We start from the raw sequence: 23,846 nt of genomic DNA on the forward strand, positions 1-23,846 counted from the left end.
CTCCTCTCCATTTCAAATAGTGCATTCAGGAAAGGCATCCCCAAGAAAGTCACATTGGATCTGACACCTGGGAAGACAGAAGAGATGCGTCACGCAGGTAACAGGGAGAAGCCATGGCAATGGGAAGGGCAGAGAGGGGGGCATGGTTTGGCAGGTGCTCCAGAGAAAGAAGAGCCATGCAGCTGGAATCCACACACAGAGGGAAAGGCAGGGTAAAGGCGTGGGCGAACCACACGGAGACCAGAATTACAAGACCTCTGACACCATGTCGGGTCGCTGGTGAAGGGTAAGTGACTGCCTCTATCAGCCTCACCTGCAGACTCACTGTGCGGCATCTTAGCACGGAACATCTTGACTTGACATTGACATGCTGCCAGGGCAGGAGAGGACACCCAACCCATTTGTCCAAGTGAGGAAACCAGAGGAGGAGTATGGAGTCAGAAGAGTGTACGACTCTTGATCTCTGGGTGGTGAGTTCAAGCCCCACATTGGGTGTGTAGCCTATCTAAAATAAAATTTTAAAAACCTATGAAATAAAATATCTAAGTTGTACTATACTCCTATACTTATTTAAATGCTTCTCATGGCGTTAAACATACTCTGAAATTATTACTCTATTGTCTGTATAATACCTTAGCAAAGATACCATAATTTAGTTTACCCCATCCCCTTTGTAATCACTCGGTTTGTTTTTAATGTACCAACAGTGCAACAAATAGTCCTGTAAGTTCATTTTACAACATATACAAATATCTAATCATTACGCCGTACACCTGAAACAAAAGTATAGTGTTGTATGTCAGTTATACCTCAGTTAAAAAATTTACAGGAAAAAAAAGAATCTTCTTAAATAGACAGTGGTGATCGTTAACCAACATTGTGAATATACTTAATGCCGCTGAATTGACACCTAAAAATCGTTAAAATGGTAGATCTTACATTGTGTCTATTTTGCCACAATAAAAATTCATGAATTTTTTTAAATGTACAACCAAACCCCCAAATATTAAAATAATCAAAGATGAACTTTCTCTATACAGTTTGATAGAGTTTAAATATATGTTTCTCTATATTATACGAACAACATATAACTTCCCTTCTTGGATTTTTCTTTTTATTCTCTCTCCTCCACTATTGATCTCCCATGCCTAGACGAGTTTCCGGTTCGCAATAAGGACTCATTAATTAATTGTTTGGATGCAATGCCTGCTTAAAGGATGTGAGTAAGTTTAAGAGAAAACACCTTTAAAAGGGATCCAAATAGTGCAAACATTAGGACTTTTCCAGGGTACAGACTAATCCAGCTTTAGCCTTTAGGCTTTGGTGGGGAGGGAGGCCATGTGTAAGACCGAAGACATCGCTAATTGCCCTATATTCAGACAATCCTGGGGTGCGCTCATTTCCTGATATTCCACAGAACACCAATCTTCACTTAACACAGTTAATGATATAATTTTTATTTTTAAAAGGGAGAGCTGATGTTCCTACCAGCTTCAGAAGATGTTTCAAATCTGGTTGTGGAGCCATTCTAGTTCCAATTAAGCAGTGGGGGGATTCAATTACAAGCTGTGGGAAGCGAAGAGTTTGTGTCAATAAACCAGCAGTGGTATTAAGGGTGGTTGTCTGGTTTGCAAACATTAACAGCTTGAAACCTAAAGGCGTGTGCTTTTGAAATTATCTAACTATGCTTCTGGTGTAGATAGGATTAAGAATACCTGAAACCCAGCCTGAGGTTTCCTTCAAAAGTATTTTCTCTCTTGGAACTCACAGCGAATTTGGGCATTAAAGTAGTATATTAAAGGGCTCACTGGGAGCTTGTTAATGAGGTTAAAGACATTTAAAAAAAAATAAATAACAACCAAAAAAATGGTGTCAGAAAACTATCTGGAAGAAGGCAAAATAATTTGGGAGGAAAAGGGGAAGATTCACTTAAACAGAAAATTTTCAGATATGATAGGGCTTTTGGAAATAGATATACTAGATACAAAACAGGAAATCGAGGCCTCAGAAGGTGAAGGCAGTATCCCAGACCTGTCTAACGAACTGCTAAAATCAACTAAAATGGAGACAAGGCTTGGAAAATCCCCGGAACAGGCAAAACCATGTAAGCTGTGTGAGCAAAACCATCATCTAGCTTTATATCTTGAAGGTCAGTGAAACGTAGGCTATTTCTTGTGAACAATTGTGATAATCATAAACAAAATATAAGTCCCCTTCCTTCAGTGGTGTAAGATCATCATTTTAAACCAATCCCCACCCATCTGGAAGCCTCCTTTGCAAAAACCGATTATTGTGAAAGTGCCTCTGAACTTTCTACCAGGTTTGGATTTGAAGTTTTCTGTTCGTGAACACTTGTTTTCCTCCGCCATAGAGTACTCCCATCCAGGAAACTTTCTGAATTTCTTTTGACATCATTAACAGGTCTAAAACGCCAGCCATGCATCAGGTGCTCTGCCAAGAGTCAGATGCACAAATGGAATAAAGCCTTAGTATCCGCCTTTAAGGAATTTACAGCTCAGCTAGGATCTATTCATTGATCTGAAATTCTTTTTCTTTACTTCTCTTGACTCACCTAAAGCATGCTGATCCTTTTGCTGAACCAATCATTCTTCCAGCTACTCCCATACGGTACATTGCTCGTCACCTTTTCTCCTTTTTTCCCTGTGTTTTCTGATGTGGCAATACAGCCATTTAATATTTTTAGAATTTGAAAATTCCAAAATTTTGATGATTTTCAAAATTTCAAAATTTGCTAATTTTGAAACTCATTGGTTTCAAAAGAAGACATTTGTGCTAATAGTCCTGGTTAAGAGCATTTAGCCTATATGTCATTGCCTGGAAATAAAATTTCCCTCTTAGAATGGAACACTCCCTCCCCACCCCCAACCTATACCATATTGTTTCCAAAATGAGGGCTCTAATCATCTAATTTCCCATGAAGCTGAAAGTAATTCCAGCTTCTCACAAATTCCAAGGGAAGAGGATAATTCACCTGATGAGTGACTTTGGGAGAGGGAACGAAGCCTTCCCCATCCCGCCCCTGATTCTGTTCTGAACATATTCAAAGTGAGCTGGGCATATGGTTAGAGCAGCCAGCTATACTCTGGCTTTAAATTTTAATTCAGGACTGAAGAGATAGCATGCTTATTTTGTCTGAGATTGAAAAGAAACCACATTTTCTAGTTGGTTTTTTTAGAAGTGAAGTTTTGGTTTTGACCTCTATCTGTCTGTTGGTCTCTCAATTGGTTCTAGATTTGGAGGCGGGGGGGAGAAAGAGGGATTTATTGGGCTAGAGAGAGGGATCCTGAACCACAGTACGTACGTTGGGCTGAAGAGCAACTGTGCAGGAGGTCTATTTTACTGTTGAATGAAACTGTTTTTCAGGACTGAGAGAACCATCTCCACTAAGCGGCCCCAGAAGACAGAATTTTCCTGGTCAGCAAGGTAAGAGACAGGAGAAGCAAGGTGACTCTTGCTTTTCTAGCTTCTTTCAAAAGAAAGAATGGATTCATGAGGGAGGTGGGATTAGTAGGGGAGGGAAAAGGGAGCAGGCGATACACAAAATAAATGAAACCGGGGCTCCAAAACCTGAATCCTGCAAACTAACAGATAATTGAAACTATTCTGGGGAGCCTCAGGCAACTAGGGATGGCAGGGTGCAATCTTACTTGTGTCTTGTTCTCTCTTTTTTCTTTCCTTCTGGATCTTGTATTGTTTGTAAGGTGTGCATGGGGGGTGGGGAGGAGTGATGGTCTTTGATGTATGACAATGTTATCAGTGTTTTTTTTTTTTTTTCCCTTTAAATATATCTATGCTCCTTTATAGATCAGGAGAAGCACATCTTTCACTTAGACTGTTGCTTCTCCGGGATGGAATGGAGAGCTTTATGTGAGTGTGTGTGTGTGTGTGTGTGTACATATGTATGTTTCTATATATACATATATGTGTGTGTGTGTGTGTGTGTATACAAGCAAAAGCACACGTAGCCTTAGGTGTGTGAGGACAGGGGGAAAGAGTTAAGAAAAGGGACAGAAAAGGACAAAGAAAGTGGTATTCATTCCCCCCCTTTTTTCAATGGAAGAATCAATAATCTGTGATAGATTCTATATGAAGTTGTGGAAAGCTCAAGAATGGCTCCCCGGAAATGTCCAGTCTTAATCCCTGAAACCTCTTGATATGGATTTTGCAGATGTGGATGAATTAAGGATTTTGAGATGAGGAGATTATCCTGGATTATCGGGGTGAGCCCAGTGAAAGAAATCCTAAGGGCCTTTATGGGAAAGAGATGGAGAGTCAGAGTCAGAGGAGGGTTTAGGAGGATGGAAGCAGATGTGGGGACATGAGCCAAGGAATGTGGGCAGCTTCCAGAAGCAGGAGAAGCAGGATTTTTTCCCTAAATCTTCCATAATGAAAGAGCCTTGCCAACCCATTTTACACATCTGAACCCCAGAACTGTAAGAGAATAAGTTTGTGTTGCTTTAAGACACTAAATTTGTGGTAATTTCATACAGCAGCAATAGTAAGCTGATACGGGGATGACTAATGACTGAGGGGTAAATGGATCAATATTACTTGTATCAATAATCACAGTTATTCTCATGTTTACATATTTGTGATGAGTTATAGACACACCTTCTTTTTCTATATGCAAGCCCTTCAGAAAGGTGAGAGCATTTAATAAGGGATTTTTGCCACTCTTTTTCTTTCCACTGAGAGATTTTCAGGAGTATCCCAAGCCTGGAAGTTTCTGGAAGACCGACTGCCAGGGGCTAGCCCATATATGCTTCCTTAGGGAGAATCTATGAGAAATTAGGGAAGAGAGTAAATTCTTCTCATTTTCTCCATAACTGTTTAGTGAACTATGATTATGAACAAGCTTTGAAACAGAAAGGACCAGATTTAAAGTGTAGGCCGAGGCTTAGGCAGAAGGGGAGGCACGTTTCAAGTGAGCATTTTGAGAGCCTGGCAGGTTGTGAGTTTTGGGATTCATTAATAGACTAAAAGCCCGTTAAATACTGTGGAGCCATTCTTCTGTAAGCCGTTCAGTTCACTTCTTACATAAGGAAATAACGTTTAATAGCTTATTCAGGAAATAATTGGATTTTTAAAACCCTAAAATTAATTATAATATAAAATTATTGCATTTTTTCCCTTAAACAAAATAGAGTAGTAAAATTTTGAGTGTCTTAACTAAACTCATCTTTTTTTCCATATAAACTTCCATTTCAAAGAAGTTCAGATTTTAATAGTTCTTAAAAGTATCTTTTTTAAGGAACTCTAAACTTTACTATTATAGTTAAAATTAGATTATAAAATCAATCTAATGCAAATTGAATCATTAATTAAGTCAATTTTAAAAGAAATAATTCAATTTCATTAAGGAGTTGTTACACTGATATTACAAAGTGAATGGATTCCTGTAATTAAAAAGCATTGAATTCCATATGACCATTTATCTTTCCCCCTCTTTTAACCATTTTGGAGAATTTCTAAAACAGAGTTTAATTAAATGCTGAAACAAAGATGTAATTCAAAATTAAAATTCTGTGGAAGAACTCACTGGTAAAACATCAAAGCATTTCTCCTTCCCCCCAGCCCCCAATATTTGGAGGAACCATAACCACATGAAGTATATATAAAATGATAAGCATGGCAGCTATTAAGATGTCATTCCTTATCAATGTGATCTCCCACCAAGGAAAGGGATCCTTTTCTAAATGTTTAAGACCAGCCTTTAATGAAGTGATTGATGTTTTCTTGGAGTTTAGAACTTTGTTTAAACTGTATTTTCCAGAGTTAGGTTTGGTGGTATTCAAATTTTACAGAAAATAAGCCACATGTTTGGAGGATCGTAATTTTGAAGAAAGAGCTTTTGTTTGGGGTCCAGTAGACTCTCAGTGCTATTGAGCCTTGTCAACATTATCTCCACTGAGGCTCAGTTTCTTCATCTTTAAAAGAAGAAACAATAACAACAACAACAACAACAAATAAAAATAAAAATAAAAGAAGAAACAACATCTCCCATGTGAGTTATTACAAGGATTGCATATAATATCATTTGCCAGTTGTCCACTGCACATCTTTGGAACACAGGAAATGGTAAGTAAATATTAGTATTCCTCCCTTTTTGCCTTGTCAAGTTGTGGAATTATAACAGGAGAAAGACCGTTGGATCTCAGTTAGATGGTATATACTAATGGGAGAGATTTTTCTTCTGTCTTTGTTTCAAAATTGCACATTGTGATTTCTACACAGGTAGAAATCACAGGTAGTTGAAGTGGACATCTTTTACGTTAAAAGGAAAAAAAAAAAAAAGCCTGTGGTACAATGACTTTGATAGCCACTTTGTAAAAAATACATACACATATGCCCGTGAAGCGATACTATTATTATCCCACTGTTGTACGAATAAGTTTTAACTTATGCAATTTTCGCATTTTCTCTTTGGCTTCATGGATATATTCATTTGAATGACTTTCATCAGTGATTTCATCCACAGACCTGCATCTTTAAAGAGGCTTTGACTAGACCTCCTGTTTTGCCTCCCTCCAATAATTTGGACCACAGCCGCTAATTGCAGTGTCTAATTGTATCCTCAATTGGCTGATTGCACCCACAATTAACTAAATATAAGTACCAAGCATCTTGGTGCATTCAATTTTATGCCTCAAAGGGAGCCTGTGTGAGAGGGTAGTTGGCAGGTTGGCTATCTCCAGGAAAACAATTTCTCTGACTTTGGAATTGTAGGTCTAATTTTAAAGCTTTCAAATATTTTTTAGGTGGCACAGTCCGTAAAGCTGGTGACTATCTTAGTGCACCTTTGAGAAATAAAATCTAGATGAGTTGCAGAGAGGCCACAGTTTAAGAAAAATATCAGTAGAGGCACGAGGTTCAATCTCATTGGCTCTTTCCTTACAATAATAATGCTTGAGCAGCTCCTGGAATTGCTGTCCCTATCAGTATGTGTACAATCATGGCAGACTTTGGAATAGAAGAACTGGGACCATCATGTATTTTAATTCCACAGCAGGTTGGATCACCTTTCTTTAGCAATTTGAAAGGCCTCTCTGAAGAGTTAGTTGCAACGATGCAATGAAATGCAGGCACTCCAAGAAAGCAGGGGCATTAAAAACTGACTGGGGGCCAACATAAATCCCTCTCTGAAAAGCGAGTTGGAAATGCCATCGGAATGGAAGCTTGTCATAGCCAGGGTGTGAACTTCCAAATTACAAGTCTGGCAGATGTGCCAAAGTTATTAGTGGTTGATCCATCAGTTAATGTAGAAACTAAAACTGAGTTTTGTAAAGATTGTTCAACAACCACTGGAGTGTTGTTTTGAAAGCAAATCAAGAGGCTGTAGAAATCTTTCTCTCTAGATTAATTAATTAGTAACAAAACAAAACAAAAGGTTCTCATACGAGTACCCAGGAATAAACAGGATGAGTAGCTAGAGGAAAAAAAAAGAGAGAGAGATGTGTACGGAAGAAATTTCCAGCTTTTGTTTTCATAATTTTAGCCTGAGCAACACTCAGTGCTCTGCCATTTCTAGCATAGTCTTTGCTTTCAGCAATAGCTTTCTTTACCTCATAGGTTATAGAAGTCCTACCTCAGAGGTGAATTAATCCCATGCTAGGGGTGAGTCTGTGATTTCTAATTTTCAATGCAGATTAGCATGTCTGTGGTATAAACAATTACTACACAATTTTGTATATTTGAGCTGGGCAAACAGACCCTACCCTTGGTCCGTCTATACAAACCATAAGCCAATATGTTATTTCAGTTCTTTATCTTCTAATGCATTGAACTCTTAATATCACCTTGTTATAGACTTGCCTGAATATTATGTCTCTCAACTCTCTTGATAGATGAGATTTCTTTCTTTCTTTTTTCTTTTTTTTTTCCCTCTGGTGTGGGTGGTCTGGTAAAATAGCTTGATAACTATGTTCAGGGTTGATAGGCAGGGTATGCTTATTTTTAAAATTTGGGGATTAAAAAATGCAAAAGAGAGATATAAATTTGTTGTTCTTGAGCATGTGTGTTGGGGGTAAAAGGGATAATGGCAACGAGGGAGGAAAAAAAGAGGGACCAGAGGAGTATGTAAATGCAATCTGTGACTGAGATTTTGGCAAGATTGTCTTAAGACAGGAATGACTGAGATGGGATTTCAACTCAATTTGGGCATGCCAAGTATAATGTTACCCCAATAAGGTCTACTCTATTTAGGGAAAGATATGTAAGTGATTCGTGTGTGTTGAAAACAGTGTATTTAGGTCATGTCTGAACTCATGTTCAGAGGTGTGAACTCAGAAACAAAAGGCTCCATGGAAAAATAAGTTCCTAGAAGCTTTATCCACCCCTCCCCACTTTTTGAGATTTATTTATTTGAGAGAGAGAGAGCTCACACAAGAAGGGGGAGGGGCAAAGGAAAAAGGAGGAAATCTCAAGCGGACTCCTCCCTGAGAGCAGAGTCCAATGCAGGTCTCAGTCTTAACACCCTGAGATGATGACCTGAGCTGAAGTCAAGAGTCAGATGCTTAACCCACAGAGCCACCCAGGCACCTCCCTAGCAACTTTCTTAGAGGTAGAGGAGGCCTTAGGCTTCTCCATGTCATGACCATGGGTGTTTCAGATAAACTTATGTAAAAACTGAGGAGCCTGGGCAATCCCAACCAGCATCTGATTCATGCTCTATTGAGGAGTAATCCAGATTCCACTAAAAACATAGATATGCTTATGAAGACACTCTTGTGGGGTGCCTCCATCCTAGTGAGGGAGACCATTAGGGTCAAACATGATCCATGCCACGTCAAGAACATGCACAACCTGCCCCGGCAATAAATAGAAAGCCCAAATGGAAAACCAGCTCAGCGTTTCCTTGGTGCAGGCGAATTCTACAGCATGCGTTCGGAGGACAGAGCCTGCTCTAGCCTGTAAGCCTTAACTTGTGAGAGAGATTACGCCAGAATTAGATGCATTATTAGGGTTCCTGGAGACCATGAGAAATCAGCAATTTCCTAACCTTTCCCGGTCCTTTTGAATAGTTGTTTTTTGATGCATATTTCTTACCCTGTTGGATTCTCACATCAGAATTTTTCTAGAAAGGCAAAGAGAAATCTGAAGTGAACCTTGTTATTTTCAACAATGTAGAATTTTTAAAGAGTTTTAAAAGTTCAAATGAGGTTTGCATGGCAATTTATAATTCTAAGTTCTCGATCAGAAACGACATGGGGATTGCAGCCTAAATGGCCCTCTTTCACTTTTTCTTAGAAGTGATTCTCTTCTTCCATCTATGGGAGAAAATATTCTGCCTTTACCAGTAAGCAGGCAGCTGTCATTTATTTTTTGGCATAATTTAAAGCCCTTTAAATGCTTATTTTTAATTTTAAATAATTTTGGAGGTGTTCATTTGTGCATTAAAATTCAGGAAGCTGGCATAGCCCTCGGCTTACCTTCAGGGCAAAACTGTGTGCAAGACATGCTTCTATGAGATAATTTGTTTCCTAATTGGCATCCGTTTGCTGAAATACAATTAAAGTTATTGCTCTAATATTAACATCAACATCTTGATTGCTCTATAAAATATGAATATTTATAAATTCTTTTCTTCCATGACAGATATCTCTTAGGCACTTTATTTTTTGGTATTGGCAATTTCTTATTTATGGAGAAGTTTTAATTTCTTACAGGACAGTAGTAACATAAAGCAGGGTCTGGGCAGAAACATTCTGGGGTTTGAAACATTACAGTTCGATCACTTAGACTCTAAAGAGCCATGCGGAGTATCATTCCTAAAGACCATGTTTGGATTCTTGATCTCGATTGACTTGAAATCCTGAGAACTGGATCACCCCTGCTTACTTTGCCCCATTATGGTGAAGACTGCATGAGGTGGCACCCGGTGGCTCAGTCAGTTAAGTGTCTGCCTTCAGCTCAGGTCATGATCTCAGGGTCTCAGCGTCGTGGGATCCAACCTCACATCCGCTCCCTACTTCCCTGCTCAGTGGGGAGTCTGCTTCTCCATATCCCGCCCCCTGCTCTTATTTTCTTTCATGCTCCCTCTCAAAAAAATAAATAAAATCTTTAAAAAATAGTAAAAAAAAGAAGACATAGTATTTTACTACTAAGTTCTTAGAGGTACCATTTCCAGGTTTCTTTCCTTTTTTTCTTTTCTTTATTTCTTTTTTCTCTCCTCTGCTCTTCTCTCCCCTTCTCTTCTTCCTTCCTTCCTTAGAATGAACTAAAATATTCGTAGTTGCCTAAAGGCAAGCATGGAAGAACATAATTCCATAATTATGCATTCATAATAAAATGATTACTGTTTATCAGCTAAAATGTTTATATTTGTTCATCATAGTCTTTTCACATTTTATTTATTTATTTATCTATTTATTTATCATGTCATCTTTTAAATTGGAAAAGTAATATAAGGTATCTTTCATGTTCGGCATAGCAAATCATTAGAAAGGGTCTATACTAAAAAGCAAAAGCACTCTCTCATCTTTGCTTATTTAATTCTCTCAAGTGTGCAACTGCAGTGGAGTTCCTCAGTTATTCTTCTTTCTTTTTTTTCCCAAATGATTATCTAAAATCATCAGGTGGGGCCTTGCAAGACAGACATCCTGACAAGGTAAGAGGTTCTCCTGTGGTCTAGTGCCTTCATCAGAGCCACAGCAAAATGAAGAATCAGTCTGTGGCAAGGGTAAGGAGGCTACTGGATGTGGATAGAAGAGTCCAAAGGGAGGGTTGTAGGTCATGGACATGGGGAAAGTCGGGCCAGGATGGGTTGAGCAAGGTCTCCACCATATACATGGGAGAGCCTGAAGCGGGGTTAGAGGCTTGTAGAGTATGGATCAAAACATAATGTGTGAATAATCATAGTAGCCTAGTTTCTCACAGTCAGGTATGAGTGTTTCAAATGCAAAAAGTGGGAAAAAACTGTGAGGAAACCTGGTGTTGCATTGAAAGATTAGATATGAACTTGTAGTTTTCAATAGATAGAGACTGGATATAAATATAAATGTGAGACTTATGTCTGTGCATATGTATAAATAAATATATTTCTAGCCCTGTCCACTGAAAGAGATTGTGAGCTATGGCACACAATAGCAAGGAGCATACCCAGTACCCAGATCGCAGTTTCTAAATACAATTTTTTACTAAATGGAATCAGGGCTCCCAGAGAAATGGGCTGATTCCAAGGCTGAAGCGGGGGAAAAAAAAAGCCAGAAAATAAAAATGAGGAGGGCATATAAAACTAATACAGACACCAACTTAAAGGGGTTCCCTCTGGCCAAATCTGAATGAATTTCAGCATCACATTCAACAATGAAAGTAATGGATTGAATAAAAAGTGGAATAAAAAAGTAGAATAAAAAGAATCCACATGATCATAGTGATATAAATATATGAATAAATTAAGGAACGTTTGATGAGGAATGAGATTTGCATAATCTCATAATATCTCTCCCCCAAATACTTATTATTTATAATGGGAAAATAACTTTATAGCAGAGAAAGCTGGAAACACCCCCTTAATCAAGTGATCAAAATTAACATCACCAGTAATAGAATACCTTGAAATTCAGTGCCACCTGAGAGAATTCAATGAAAACACAACATTATGACTGGGATATTGTTGCCCAAGATGCATCACCTAAATCTAATAATGTGGGGACATTAGACAAACTGAAACTGAGGGAAGGTCTGCATTGTGACTGGCCTATAAGAAATGTGGCTATGGAAATCAAGAGAACACAGGAATGTTCTAGATCAGTGGAAACTAATCGAGGGTGACAACTGTATACATTGTCTGAAAGACTCTGGATTGGACATTTTTGTTATAAAGGATATTTATTGGGAAAAATGGCAGAGCTTTAAGAGGATATTGGTGAAATTTTTTGAAGATTAAATAGTAATAAGAAGCAAAGTTAATATCCTAAATTTTTTGGTTCTATCTGTTATGTAGGAGAATGTCCTTGTTGTTAGAAAATAATCTTAGTTATTCGGGGGTTTGGGGCAATTTACTCTCAAATAATTCAGGAGAAACTCATTTGTACTATTTTGTGACTTTTCTCTGAATTTCAAAATAAAAGAAAAAAGATCCTGTGTTTCTAGAAATACCACCTCCTTAGGAAATCAGTTGTGAGTATAGAAGTCTATGTTTATATTTTCTCACATGAATGGGAGAATGTACATGCTATTTTCACTTGGCATTTTTCTCCTGGGGGTGATCTTGGCAATCACAACATATTAACATATGTACCAGGCATTCAAAAGTGCTCATTTTTTTTTTTAAAATGGGAAATTAACCATCTGGTTCTTTTGAATCGAAATTCTATAGTCATATTCTGATCTCAACAGAAATATTCTACAGCTTGTAGTTTGGGTGTCTTTCTTGGGCTTAGATGTATTTTGATTCTTTACGCATAACTAACCTTGATATAATTGAACTCGTTTAAATTCACCTTTTTCTCGGGTAAATTCAATGTGTGTGTATGTGTGTGAGAGAGAGGGAAGGTGGGAGGGAAGGAGAGAGGGAGAGGAAGGGGTGGGAGAGAGACAGAAATAAAGAGAGAAGGATAATATACCAAAATATGAATCGTTACTTTCTTTGACTTTGGGGATCACAAAACTTTTAAGATATTTTTATTTTTATCTCTAATTTAACACATTGCTTTAGAAAAGAAATAAAGAACCTTGGATTATTTTTAAAATATAGTATTGATGACAAGATAGCTTTTTTTTTTTAAGATTTTATTTATTATTTGAAAGAGAGAGAGAGATCACAAGGAGGCAGAGAGGCAGGCAGAGAGAGAGGAGGAAGCAGGCTCCCCGCTGAGCAGAGAGCCCGATGCGGGGCTCGATCCCAGGACCCTGGAATCATGACCTGAGCTGAAGACAGAGGCTTAACCCACTGAACCACCCAGGCACCTCGACAAGATAGCTTTTGAAGGCTGTAGCTGTTTGACTCTCTATGTCGAGCATCCTTTCTCTGTATACAAACTCCTGGTACCTGTTTTGTCACAACACTCTAGGTGCAGTTTGATAACCCCAGAGCACAGAGTGACCACAATCAGGAAAAACATGATTCTAGGAGAATTAGGTTAATACTTTCCCCTCTTTGGATAAATGAGGTACATTCTGGAATTTAGCATCTGAACCTTAGACAGAAAATATGTGGAACTATGGGTATGGAAGACTTGCCTGTCCATCATACTTCACTTATGCCAGTGCCTATCGATCAGACTTCACCATATCTATCTATCTATCTATCTATCTATCTATCATCTATCTATCTTCTATTTGCCAGGATCAACCTATCAATGCTTAAGCCTTCTTTGAGTGACCTTGGAGAGCCACTTTCTCTGTTCAACAGTAGTCCAGAGAAAGAACACCATGTCGGAGAAGCCCTAAACCAGGACTTACAGCACATGGTGTGTGAGTACTTGTCCCCTTACCTATATGGAATGTCTAAAGCCTGAGTTTTGCACTGTGATCCAGACTTTCCCTTCTGTGATTAAGACTCCATTTGCCCACGGTTATTTGGCTTAGAGATGTATTCTTTCTTGGCTAACTTCCCTCCCCATGTCACTTCTTCACTTCTTGTCAATGTTCCCCGCACTAACTGAGTGAACTACTTATACTCAAATCTGGTATGAGAGCCGACTTTTGGAAGATGGCTAGCTGGGGTGTTGGTGACAGTAGTATCTGTAGCTAGATAAGGGGCTTGGGAAGAAGGGTCTCATGTAGGCATTAGAACAAAGTTCACCATGACCTGAGATTGCTCAAAGATACAACATGATAGAATTTCAGGGCCAGGTATACCAAAGTCATCTAGTGACTGCCACAACCATAACCATCTAAACCTTGAATTTTTATGACATGTCCTCTTCAATACCTTCAATAGCTAGGACTTCAGACCCCCTTGAGTTTTATTTCTGCTTGTTAGAAAGCCCTTTATGTGGAGAAAGAATTAGAGCAGTGAGCCAGTATTCCTCTCTCTCTTTCTCCGAGTGTATATGATAAATGGTGCAGGGAAGATACTGATTGCTGAAAAGTAGAGTAGGACTCTCACCTCTCTTCTTTATATTGCACAAGTAAAATTTCAACCAAAGATTATGTTAGCATTTTCTGCTACTGTTTGACCTAGAGACAATTTTACCAAGCCCAAATCTAACCTCACTGACCTTAATGTTCAAGTGACCTCTCAGATGCCAGCTCATGGCTACGCCCTTAGCATTGCCATCCTCTGCGGGTAAGCAAGTGTACTAACATAACCAAGAAACCCCCAGCAAGAGCTAACAAAATGGAATTTTCCTTGTCTAACTAGCTTTGGAGACCTATGGTTTTTCTACCCTGACTGATCACAGCAGAAACAAGGGAGCATGAGGGACCACAGAACTGTGTACACCATGAAGACAGCTGACTCCTGTCAAGCCAGTGAAATGAAGTCTTACCCAAGGCAGCAAAGAAAGCTGCAGGATTCTTTTTCTTTTCCTAATTAAAGTATCAGGATACCATCATCTGCATAGGCCCAGGAGTACCTGTACACAGGAATACAATAATGTTTTATTTAAATTGAGAAACAATCCTTGTGAAAGCCTCGGGACATCAACAACACTTTCCAGGCTAGAAATTTGAGGGCAACTTTTAGAAATCATGCCAGTGAGGATGGCATGTGAGTCATGCAAGAGTAGGGAGAGACAAAGCATCAGACAGGTGACGAGAGGTTAGTGGGACAGCGCCAATGGGATATGTCCTCCTGAGCCCTTGCGGTTCAATGAGGTTTCACGGAGAAGAAAAAAATAGATGAAATTTCATTTTGTGCATTTAATTTCTATAAGAGGGAGAAAGAGAACAAGAGCCCTGCTTATACTTATCTTTAAAATGCAAGAAATTAATTGCATTTAAAAGATGTTCCCTAAAGCCATTTGGGTGTTAGGAGAAGGTTCTCCTTCACTATTCACTTCCAGTATAGAACCCGGAAGGAAAATAATCATATAATCTAGTCTGGATCAACAGATGCTGAGCTCTCATATCTCTCTTCTACTGGCATCATGTCTCTTCTATTACATCTCCTTTGCCTTTGGGGATATCAAAGTCTACTGCAGAATACTACATTCAGGTCTGGACACAATATTTGAATGACATCATCGGCAAATGAGCCAAGTTCAGCAGAGAGATACCAGAATTATGGCACAATTCCTCACAATGTCCAATGAAGGGATCCTCTTCTATGAATATTTCATTCATATATATATATTATATAATATAAAAAATCTTTTAATAATTGATTGGTTACTTTTGCCTCTCCATCATGTCAATAGCATTCTTGAGTGTGGGGATGGCTACATTCCTAGCCAAATAACCTCAACTTTCCTTTCAGATAGTAAGAGTTCAGAAAATGTTGATTAAAATCTTCTTTAGTTGTGCATAACATGGAAATCCAGTGAGGGTTACCATTCTACTTCCATCGACGTTTTGTAAAACCATCCATCATAGTATTTATTTCACTGCACTGGGCTTCTTTTTTATTTGTCGATCTCCCTTACCAGACCATGAGATTCGTTGAGAGTCTTATGTCATTTCTGGTGCTACTAACAGCTGTTCATTGTAGTCCTTCAGTTAAAGTTCAATGAATGAATCAATGAATGAATGAAGACCTGTAAGCTCTGATGAAGCCATCAAATGAAGACACTTGGGTAGTTCATTTTTACCACACTATACTTTTTAATTTTAGATAATGATTTTAGGCTAGCAGGTAGACTATTTCTTCTATCTATATATCTTTGATTTTCCTCTCTATTCTATAAGAAAGTGATGTCTTCATAATCATGATTACTACTTTTCTTCTAGCAAGGGAGAAGTCTATATGAGAGACATGGCTGACTCACATACTACAACTCAACAGATTTCTGGGTCCAGTCAATCCCAGCTGACCCTTAGACTTTGCAAATGACAGAACAGATGAATGAATGACACCTTTGCAGTACAAATTTATTTCCCCAATGCCCCCTTTAGCTGAACCAGTTTTTCTTCTAGTTCCCCCCCCCCCAAGATTTTATTTATTTATTTGACAGAGAGAGAGATCACAAGTAGGCAGATAGGCAGGCGGGGGGGGGGGGGTGTGGGTGGGGAAGCAGGCTCCCTGCTGAGCAGAGAGCCCGATGTGGTCCGTTTCAAGGATCCCATTGTTCGTACTTGAAATAGTCCCCAGAAATATGTGGCATGACAAATATGGGACCTGATTTGGAAGCGTTGCTAATTGCTTATTTTTTAGTAACCCCCAATCACACATTAAGTCCAGGATTTTTAACATTCGCATTTGCCTGCATTTGTGTTAACTATGTTCAGAGATACATCTCACCACTGTGCTGAATCTAAATCCCATAAATCCTATCCTGCGTCAATGGTGGAGTTCTTTAATCTGGACTGCAGCAGTCACTCAATAGCTCTAAGATATGTTAGTTAGGTTATCTGGCCTATTCTTCATGCTTTATCTCCATTTATTATGCACCTACCACATGCTAGAAATTTTCACACACAGTTTTAGAAAGGCTAAAGAACTTTGTCAAAATCAGAAAGCCAGTCTGTACCACAACAGTATTTTTAATCTAGATTTATATAATGTCAAACCTTGTATTTAATCTACCAAACCATGGACTTTGGAGACCATGTATGTATGTATGTATGTATGTATGTATATATACATACATATATATATATGTATGTATATATATATATCATATTGATGATAATATTGATATAAATATATATAATATTGATGTTCAAGCAGATATTTTCTTGTCATTAATTGAGACATTCATGGCTCTATCTGGTAAACCTTTGGTAGTATATCAATACCACATTGTGTAAACTCAGGACAGTTACAAATAGCTAATTTTCATGTTTCTTATTTGAATCAGGTATGCAATTATTTCTGTCCATCCCTAACAAATGCCTTTTGCATTATATTCAGTTCCTAACATTCTTTGGTAATACTTCCTTGGATTAGAAAACATTCCACTATTGGGTATTTACCCAAAGAAAACAAAATCACTAATGCAAGAAGATATGTGCACACCTATATTTATTGCATCATTATTTACAGTAATCAAGATATGGAGGCAACCTAAGTGTCCATAGATAGATGAATGGATAAACAAGATGTGGTGTCTATATAGATATACAGTGAAATATTACTCAGCCATACATAAGAATGGGATCTTGCCATCTGTAGCAACATGGATGAGCTTACAGGGTATTGTGCTAAGTAAGAGAAATCAGATGAAGAAAAATACTAAATGATTTCACTTAAGGATGGAATCCAACAAATGAATAAACAAAAAACAGAAACAGACTCATAAATGCAGGAAACAAACTGGTGGGTGTCAGAGGGGGAGGGTTATGGGGGATAAGCAACGTAGGTGAAGGGGAATAAGAGGTTCAGTCTTCCAGTGGTAAAATAAATAAGTCATGGGGATGAAAAGTACAATGTAGGGAATATGGTCAATAATATTGTAATAACATATGGTGACAGATGGTAACTACACTTGTCATAATGAACATTGCATAATATATATACAGTTGCCTAATTGCTATGTTGTACACCTGAAACTAATATAACATAGCATGTTAACAAAATTGCAGTAATAAATTTTTTTTTATTAAAGGCAAAGGTGGGGGGCTCCTGGGCGGCTCAGTGGTTTAAAGCCTCTGCCTTCAACTCAGGTCGTGATCCTAGGGTCCTGCGATCGAGCCCCACATAGCGTTCTCTGCTCAGCGGGGAGCCTGCTTCCCCCTCTCTGTCTGCCTTTCTGCCTACTTGTGATCTCTGTCAAATAAATAAATTCTTTAAAAAATAAAAAGGTCAAAGGTGGTCCCAAATGATCAATGGATCTCTTTGACATTGGGTCCCAGTATGTGCCTCTCTCTTATGCTATAATGAAAAAACATGGGAATCTTTTCATAATGTATACACATATTGAATTTAAAACGTACATTGTACATTTTAAATATATTACAATTTATTTGTCAATTGTACTTCAATATACCTTGGGGAGAAAAGGAGTTCTAGAAGTTTGCTCGAGGCTCTTCCAAGATCTTTTTCAATTCTGACCAAGTTTTACCAACAATTCAGTAGAAGCAAATGAATCACTGAGAAATTTAGATTTCGGGTCCATTTCCATAATATCACTGCCCATGCATACCAGTCAGGTTGTTTATAATTTAGTTAAGGTTAAAAAAAAAATGATAGCCAGGGCTCACAGAGATTCAGGGAAATAATCACTTTATTTTTTTATTAACATATAATGTATTATTAGCCCCAGGGGTACAGGTCTGTGAATCCCCAGGTTTACACACTTCACAGCACATACCTTCCCCAGTGTCCATAACCCCACCACCCTCTCCCTACCCCCTTCCCCCTGGCAACCCTCAGTTTGTTTCGTGAGATTAAGAGTCTCTTATGGTTTGTCTCCTTCCCGATCCCATCTTGTTTCATTTATTCTTTTCCGACCCTCCAGCCCCCCTCCACGTTGCCTCTCAACGTCCTCCTATCAGGGAGATCATATGATAATTGTCTTTCTCTGATTGACTAAAATAATCATTTTTTTATAAAGCTACATTTTTATGACTCATTTGGTAAGCAACTTGGCAATATAAGCAAGAGCTTCAAAATATTTCCAGATATTGACCTGATAAATATGCTTCTGTGACTACAAACCAAGAAAAACATTCTGACTACATAAAGGATGTGGGGAAAGGGGGAACATGAAAGAGCAAATAAGTTTATTGTAACCTGTTTTACTGCAGGACAAAGTAGGGAGAAAATATGAATGTCTCCAACTGGGAATTGGTTACGTAGCCTATGGTGCATCTACTTTATAAAATACGATACAGTCGTTAGCATGATAATTTTGGAGACTTTCTAATAACATAGAAAATGTTTATGGTATTATATTAAGTAAATTTGCTTTGCTCTAACTGCACCTGTATCTATAATCCCTTTATACCTAATCTTTCATGTTTTTGTTCCTAAGAAACAGTTTGCAGGATTTGAACTCCCATTTCTAACCCCATGGCTCCCTCCGCAACACGTCTTCATTAAAATCTAACAGCCTCTCGTGCTCCTGGGAGAGAAAAGAATCTAAGTAGAGATGTAAAATTGAAACAGGAGGGATGAGGCCAGCCTGCAGATGAACAATACAACAGTTCCAGTCTCGGATGAAATCCTGTATCTTTTTTTTTCCTCGTTTGCTTCCTGAAGATCCTTTAAAATCTTATTTCTCAGTGAGTAATTTTGTCTTTATGGTACAAAAGGTAATTCCCATACCTAATATTGTTTCTAAGCACATGTGAGTACCCTGCTGAGTTATATATGAGTTTTTTTATGAATATGACACAAAATGAAAATTCCATTTCTTGAATTGAAAAAAAAATGTAAATTGACTTTCACGCTCAAGTGAGTTGTTTCAGGGACTAGGTGGGGGGGGCAGGATAGATTCAGTGCATCATCTCCTCTATATTCATGTGTAATTGATGTAACTTTTAGCAATTGTTCTACATTTCCTAACATCATATTCGAAGAGTAAAGTAACAGACATTATTGATTTTAAACAGATCTTAGGTTGCCCTCATCAAAAGTTGTCTATCTTGGGTAAAGGCATTAGCAGTATTTTTAAAAAGATTGTAAACTGCTGAGCCCTTGAAGTTTTAGTACTTTTATTGTTCAAGTTAGATTCTTGGAAATCTTGCATTATGCCTATTTTGTAGTGAGAAATGGGTAGCTGGCATTCTAACTGTTATTGTTTGTATTTTCTTCGATTTGGGGGCAATTGTTATAAAGCTCTCTAGATGGATAAACAATGCTTTGGTATAGGGCATGAGAAAGTGTTTCTAGTGACCCTGGTTGGCCAGTAACAAGGATGTTGTTTCTGCCAGAGCAAACAAAGTTGTGAATAGACAAAATATTCGGGCTGATATATGAGAGGTTTCTAAGGGTTGTGCAAGAAATTTCGCAGAGGAAAGATGACAAATAAGAAAACCCATACACATTGGGGATGTTAAAGATGGTTTGTTCAAATTATAAGTTTAAATTGTGAAATGTCGCATGTTATATAAAGGGATTTTCATGTGCAAAACAAAACTTGTTGGCCATCATTATATTCTACGTGTCATATTAAGTTGCAAAGTTGATTATTCAAGCAAAGGCTATTTAGCTCTTAATGCTTGAGTTAGAGGTTCAAACTCAGGTTGTATGGCTGCAAGACTATCTACTATGTCATCACATAAGAGTAAGGGACCCTTAAAAAATGCATCTGTTGGGGCGCTTGTGGATCAGTTGTTTAAGTGTCCGCTCAGGTCAAGATCCCAGAGTCTTGGGATCGAGCCCCATGTCAGGCTCTTTGCTTAGTGGGGAGTCTGCTCGTCCCTCTCCCTCTGCTCTTCCCCTGCTCATGCCCTCTCTTTATCACTCACTGTCTCCCTTTCAAATAAATAAATAAAATCTTTTAAAAAAATGTAAAAAGGATGTGGGGAAAGGGGGAACATGCACACATGATTAGAGCACCCCTCCACACACATGCACACCCATATACACAGTGTGTCTTTAATGAAAAATACTAGTTGAGTTTGTCTTAATCTCTTCTATATTCTTTGAATAAAAGTATTTCATTATGCTTACAGACATATCTGTAATGCTTATTACTGTGTCAGACATATATCAGTTCTTAATAGCTTTGAAATGTGTGAGTGAGTGTCTGAGAGTATGTTAAATGTTCTTTAGGTGTGTCCTAAAGAAATTCTTTAGATATATTTATCAACTCAAATAATTTTTATACTTGGAACAAATAACAGTCTTTACTCAATCAGTAGTAAAAGGTGAATTACTCAATTTGATAGCCGCACACTTTCACAAGGGGAGGGTTTGAGGAGTAGAGCCGGAAAGTGAAATTGATATCCTTCGCAGAAATTTAACACTCCTACTTCCTGATGGCTCTGCTCTTAGCAAGAGAATGCTGGCAGGGTTACCAGGACACCAGTCATTCTAGGCTGCTTATTATTACCTTGTTATGCAGGAACCAGAAATGCAGCTTAGTGAAGGAATTCAAGTGCAGACTAATTGTTTTAAGTGTCTTTAATGGCAGCCTTCTGAGATCAATGGTTGCTATATGTAATACTATCCATTCTTCCAGAAAGGAAAATGCAGCATTTATAGGAAACAATGCAAACTTCCATGTAAAAATGAAAACAGTGTGTTTAACTGATGATACAGATAAGAGGTATTCCAGTTGGCACTGTTATGGTCATTAAAATTTTAGGGTGATTCTGATTTCAATACATTGTTCATTCTCTCAATTCTGAGAGAATTCTGAGAGAATGCTGTAGTTTAGAATGGTGAAAGTGTTAGTGTTAGAAAATACTAGATGTTATCTAGCCACTCTCCTTATTTTGAAGATGGTCACAAAAATACCCTGAACTCTCCTAGCATAGCTCTCTCAATGACATCAGGACACATATGACTTTATATTTTGAATGGAGGAATCTATGTAAAAATCTAGACACCTAACTTCTCTAAAGAGTCTCAATTTACATGATAGAATAACTCAACAACAAAACTTGCTCCTAGGGAAATCTGAGGCTCTGGCCATAGACAAATTGAAAACTTACCTGCCTTTCTGTATTTTTCACTGATGCTGTAGCTTGTGGGGTTGTTTTTCTGGTTTTGGGTTTGTTATTGTTGTTGTTCATTTTTTTGTATGCATTTGAAATGAAGGAGTTTAAATGTGTATCATTAGTGGTATGATTATTACTGTTGTCATATTTATTTAGCAGAGCATATTTCTAACATGAATAGTTAATAGCTGAATTAACATTTCTGAAAATATCCTTAAGAGAAGATAGCCTTTTATGAAGGAGAGAGAATGGTTCTGTTATATCACAGCAATCAAAATTCCTTGAGAATGTAATGTGATATTCTACTTTTTATGACATTCTTAATACCCTTTCTTGCTGAGGCTTTTGCAGGGAAAGGGGAATAGAGAGAAGACTAAGGTGAAGGTTGGAAGTATAGGGGAATCCCCCAGTGAGCATGAATTAGAGAAAAGAAGGAATCACAAACAGTGGCATGCTCTCCAAGTATGAATGATTAGGATTATTGGATATAAAGTCACTGAATGCACCTAAGTCATTGATCAAAAAAGCAACTCGCCATTGCAACCTTGTGAATATCAGAAATGGGATTTTAAAAAATGATTGCTGGGTGTATTCTATGGCCTGACTAACAACAACAACAACAAAAACTCATTTACCATAAACTTCGTGAGAATCCTCTAACTTCCAAGAACGGGTGCTAAGGCTGAGCAGAAAAAGACGTCAGGCTTAGAAGCAACTCACTTTGGTGAAGTCAACAACATAAATTAAGTAAATATCTGAGAGATATATGCTATAAAAAAGAACCAATCTAAAAACGTATTTTCCCCCTTATGGAAATCAAGGTGGAAAAAGTTAATTCCTAGTTTTTTTTTTTTTTTTTAAAGGGGAAGTCGAGTTCCGTGTAGGTAAGCAAGATGGAAAAGAATGTCTTTGAATTATGGACATTGTGTAATGAATAGTCCTTCAGGTATCCAGGAGATTATTAAACATAAAGAGAGGTTATCAAAATGAATATAGCAATCCACATGTGGCAAAAGTAGACTTCTACTTTTTAAAGATTTTATTTATTTATCAGAGAGAGAGAGGGGGAGAGAGCAAGCACAGGCAGACAGAATGACAGGCAGAGGCAGAGGGAGAAGCAGGCTCCCAAGGAGCCCGATGTGGGACTCGATCCCAGGACGCTGGGATCATGACCTGAGCCGAAGGCAGCTGCTTAACCAACTGAGCCACCCAGGCGTCCCTAGACTTCTACTTCTTGACCTTAGTTTCTTGGCTTGGGTCATCCATTCCCTGCTTCTTCCTCATCCTGAATGTCCAGGTTCTAAACCTCATTGCCACCTTGGTAAGCTTACATTTCCCATGCTGATTCTAAGTGCATGAATTTGAGCATAAGATTTTCCAGAACGCCCAGCAGAGCACCCAGATAGTTATTTACTGGGTGCCACATCTAATTGTACACAGTACAGATTTTGTTTTTGATACAAGTTTTTTTCCTGAAAGTGGTAGTTGGTCGTCTTGAGAAATGAGGGCCTTATTTTTTTTTAAGATTTAAAAAAAGTTATTATTTATTGGAGCATGGAGAGCAGGAGGCAGAGGGAGAGGGAGAAGCAGGCTCCCCACTGAGCAGAGAGCCCGATGTGGGACTCGATCCCAGATCCTAAGATCATGACCTGAGCCGAAGGCAGACACTCAACCACCTGAGCCACCCAGGAGCCCGAGTGCCTTATTATTATTATTATTATTATTTTTTTTTTTAAACTCTCAAAGTATTCTATAGGTGAGGACGTCCTTGTTGCCAAGATTCCTCACAATCCACGGAGGAAACTCTATCATCAAGAACCTCCCAGGTCAAAAAATCACACCGGTAAGAGAAAGCCACGTCCGTATGCTTGGCTGGCGTGAGAACTCTGTTTGGATTTATTAGGATAGGAAATTTATGTCTCCCGAGTGAATCCCTGCTCTCTTTTGGCCGCCTTGTACAGACTGCCAGAGCCGCCCTCACCACAGGTTCGTCTTGTGTGGAGTCTAGTCACGGACAGACTGCGCATACTCACCCTCGAGGGCTGCCTCTGCCTTACCGCAGGCGGCGGCGTCTAGAGGAAAACGCCGCGGGTTGCCCTTATCCGCAGTTTCGCTTCCCGGAAGCCAGGGGGCCTCCTCCTGACGAATCGTCGGAAGGTCGATAGCAGCCT

General features: G+C 38.5%; 1 long non-coding RNA gene across 3 annotated transcripts; it reads right to left on the reverse strand.

The window, feature by feature from the left end:
- Nucleotides 1-1,289: 1,289 nt before the first annotated feature.
- Nucleotides 1,290-23,823, reverse strand: LOC116580194. 3 transcript variants are annotated; one of them, XR_004281544.1, is made up of 4 exons: nt 23,709-23,823; nt 14,457-14,543; nt 2,318-2,451; nt 1,290-1,566 (listed from the first exon to the last, which is right to left on the reverse strand). It is a non-coding gene; the product is annotated as an uncharacterized LOC116580194 (long non-coding RNA). The 3 variants fall into 3 exon arrangements; XR_004281543.1 differs by lacking the exon at nt 1,290-1,566 and having other exon boundaries at nt 2,305-2,451; nt 23,709-23,819; XR_004281545.1 differs by lacking the exons at nt 1,290-1,566; nt 23,709-23,823 and adding an exon at nt 21,670-21,703 and having other exon boundaries at nt 2,305-2,451.
- Between the last annotated feature and the right edge of the window lie 23 nt (nt 23,824-23,846).

The sequence above is a fragment of the Mustela erminea genome, chromosome 19 (genome assembly GCF_009829155.1).
Source record: "Mustela erminea isolate mMusErm1 chromosome 19, mMusErm1.Pri, whole genome shotgun sequence".
In the NCBI taxonomy this organism is placed as follows: Eukaryota; Metazoa; Chordata; class Mammalia; order Carnivora; family Mustelidae; genus Mustela; species Mustela erminea.